Raw genomic sequence first — 3,762 nt, forward strand, 5'->3', positions numbered from 1 at the left:
GGTCCCTGGTGCGGGGCAGCCCCCGGCCTGGCGGCCGCAGGCTCCTTTCCCTCTCTTCGTCCCTCCCAACCTCCCGCAGACCCCGCCCGGGGAGGGGGCCTGTGTGTCGCGGTCGGCGGCCGTGTGACCGCACTGCCCCGGGGCCCACGCCGTCCCGCCTCGGCACCCGGCACCGTGGGAAACCGTCTGCGAAGGGGTTCCTCATCCGCCTCCGGGTTCGGTGTTACCGGCGGTTCGTTAAACGGCTAAAAGCTTAGAAGCATAAAAGTGTAAAAAAGCTACAAGCCTAAAACCCCCACGGGGGCCCTGGCCGCAGCCCGGAGAGAGCAGCCAAGGGCCGGGGCTGGAGAGGAGGCGAGCAGGCACTGGGGTGGAGAAGGCTGAGGAAGGACGGTCTAGAGGAGGCCGGAGAGGGCAGCAAAGCAAATCTCCTCCCCGCGTGATGCCGCTGGCTGCCCTGGCTCGTGTGCCCTTGCCCAGCCCTCACCCGTGGGCCCAGACAGCGCAGCCCCTGCCGACAGGCTGCTCCAGCCCCGCTCAGCCTGCCCCGGGTGTGCAGCACACAGGCAGGTGGGCTACTTTCTCTCTCCCTGCTTGGGGCTATTTATTCCCCCTCCCTACAGGAATGACACCCCAGCTGTGGGCTGCGTGCTGCGCCCTGGCGGGTCTGCCACGGGAGCGGGGTCCTGCTGACACGGGGCTGGGCCAGGCTCTTGCTGGCATTTCTCCTGCTCTGAAGACCAAGTGAGTCAGCTTGCTGTCATAGATTTCAGACGTTCAGGCTAGGAGGGGCCTGGGAAGATGGAGTCCAGCCCCCGCCCCAGGGGCAGGAAGCCAGCTGGGGTCATAGCAAGTTAGACACCCAAATGTCTCTTGGAAGTGTTCAAAGTGGGTGCTTGAACCACGGCCGGTGGCATTATTCCAGGCCTCGGGGCTCGGACAGCGAAGAGGTTCTTCCTGAAACGGTCACAGGGGAGTTTGTGACCGTTCGACCTCGTCGCCCCTCGGGGCGCTCTGGTGTCTGGCTCAGGGGTGACGTGTCCCCAGTGGGTGCAAGAAACGCGTGTTTGTGAGCAAGACGCTTTACTGGCAGCCCTGGTGTGCCACCTCCCTGGGGAAGGAGAAGCCCTGGTTGTTGCACCCCTTCCGCCAGCAAAGGGCTGGCCCCGGTGGGGCAGGGTCCTGACTGGCGGGGCCGGGGGTGGTCCTGTAGCCCCGCCAGAGACAGGGTCCCTGGAGCTCACCTGGCCCCGCCACCTCCTTTGTTTTGAACAGTTTCTCAGGCTACTCATTCGGCTTTTCAGGCCACTTCACAGGTCTGGGGAAAGCCAAGCACGGGGCGCGTTGGCTCCCAGGGCAGCTGCGGCCTTTGCAGGTTGCTCACCCCAGGAACCATCTCGCCTGTGTTTTGGACCTGTTGGCCCGACACCCCGGGCACAAGTGTTTTGCTTGGGCAGCCCAGAAAAAGCCTTGCGGTGTTTAACAAGAGGGTGAGGCAGCTGTGTTGCAGTTTGTTCAGGGCAGCCCTGGCACTCGTTCAGGGTATTTTCTGCCTTTGGATCATTTGCGTCTGAGCATTTACCTATAACCCAGTTTCCAGAGAACCAGGGAGTGACTGGGGCGCACCGTTCCCCCCTGGAGGGCCCCCACACAGGACACGAAGCACCTGCCCTGGTTCAAGCACTGCCCTCTCTCCACTTCCCTTCCCGGGAACAGCCTGGGCTCCTTCCCTTCTGTGCCGAGGGCTGTCAGCACGGGTCCCTCATTTCCCAGCTGTGGAGGTGACGTGGTGGTCAAAGCCCAGCACCTGTCTGCGCAGCCGGCGGGATGGTGTGGGAGCTTGGTACGAGGCGAAAGCAGGTGTGGATGAGTCCTGCAAGGGCCTGGCTGCCTTCTTCACCTGTACAGTCCGTGGCTCTTGCCCCTGCCCCTGCCCCTGCCCACCTGGCCTGGTTGTGTGGGAGGGAACGAGAAGGCGAACCTGTTCTCGCACCGTGCCCGAGGAGAGCTGGCCTTGGCGTGGGGATGGGCTGCGAACAGACCCGTGACACAACGTGCAGGATGAGTTGAGCGGAAACGTGGACGGGGCCGCGTCCTCCAAGGTCTCGTGGTAGCTCCGTCCCTCTCTGCCTCTGGTCCGAGAGCGGTTGAAGGTCGGTTTTTATTTAGACCAGCGCAGAAGAGGCGAGGGAGAGATCTCCAAAGGGCAGCAAGAAGGAAGTGTTTGGGGTCAGGAGGAGTTTTCCCCTGTGGTCAGACTGGTACAGACGTGGCCCTCCTCGGCAGTGGGGGCGCGGCCCAGCCTTGGGATGTCTGCAGTGCGCATGGAGAAGCTTTGCCGCAGCAGGATGTTGCAGGCAGGTGCAGGTGTTGTCAGGAGCGATCACAGTTTTGCTGAGAGGTTGGACGATGGATTTGTCAGGGCTGGACCCTGCCTCAGGCAACGGGTTGTGGTACGTGACCCCTTCTACCCCGCTTCTCTCTGCCTCGAGGAGAACATCAGGCCCCCAAGCTTCCCCGAGAGGGTCTCTGGTCGTGGGCCTGCAGACGGGACAGAGAAGACTGGCGGCTTCTGTTTTGCCTCCTGCCCTTACTAGAACGAGGCCACGCTCCAGGAAACTACCAGGCGCCCAGTTTAAAAGGGATCGAAGGAAAGGCTTGTTACGCTGCACATGACTAACCAGGAGGATTGCTGCAGGCAGGATTAGGTGTCTGCCGTGATCTGGATTCAGATCTCGCACCCGAGGCTAGCTCCGCTCTGGGACAGGAGCAGCCGGCATCAGCCATGGAGCGCGCTAGGAGCTGCGGTGCCCACCCAGCAGCGCACAGCTCTCCCCGGCAGGGAGGGTAGGAGCAAAGTTTACCAGCCCAGCAAACATGCTTAGCACTAATAACTGCTAATAATACATTCTTCCAAATAGCCAGGCCACAGCTGCGGGGTGTACCCCGATAATGAAGAGTCAGCTGGCAGGCAGGCCGTCCCTGAACAGGCGCAACAGAAGGCTCTGCCCCTGGTGCTGGCTGGGGCAGTGTCTGTCCCCGTCTGACCCGAGCCCTGTCGCGGTGTTTCCCTGCTGTGACATGCCTCGTGGGGTAGATGCCACCTCCTCCAGCCCTGCTGTACAGGAAAGAGGGTGGAAGGGGCTGCTTTCAAGATTTCATAGACATTAGGGCTGGAAGGGACGAAGGAAATGAGCTTAAAAATTAGGTGTTGGCCTGGCAGGAAAGTCCTTGAAATGGGTGGAACCACTGTCTCCTGGGACAGGGGCACCAGCAGCTTCTGACTGGGGCAGCTGATTCCCTGGTAGCTGGGTTTGCACAACTCGCACACCTGTCTCAGGCCTCAGAGACCGAACACAGCACCTTGTTCTTTCATCAGAGCCACCCCTGGCGTCATGAGGTTGCCCCCACATTTATGGGGCGCTTCGCAGCAGCCTCTTCGGGTGTCTCCCTTGCAGCGGGGCTTCGTGAAGGCTGTGCGGGGACTGGGGTCTCTCGGCAGGGAAGGCCACCCGCCGACACTCTGGTTTGCCAAAGGAGATCTGGCTGGCAGGGGTTTTGCTCTGGTTCTCAGGGCTGCCAGCTCACTTTGTTCCCACACAAATATTTACCTTGCAGCTTTAAAAAGAAATGATGCAAAACCTGCAGCACCCTTATAGGCTCGGCAGTCAACAGAAGAAAGAGACTTGGGGGTCATCATTGACCACAAGATGAACATGAGCCTGCAATGCGATGCTGCGGCTAGTAAAGCGACCAAAAAGA

Source organism: Crocodylus porosus, unplaced genomic scaffold (genome assembly GCF_001723895.1).
Source record: "Crocodylus porosus isolate Cpor-Errol unplaced genomic scaffold, CroPor_comp1, whole genome shotgun sequence".
Classification (NCBI taxonomy): Eukaryota; Metazoa; Chordata; order Crocodylia; family Crocodylidae; genus Crocodylus; species Crocodylus porosus.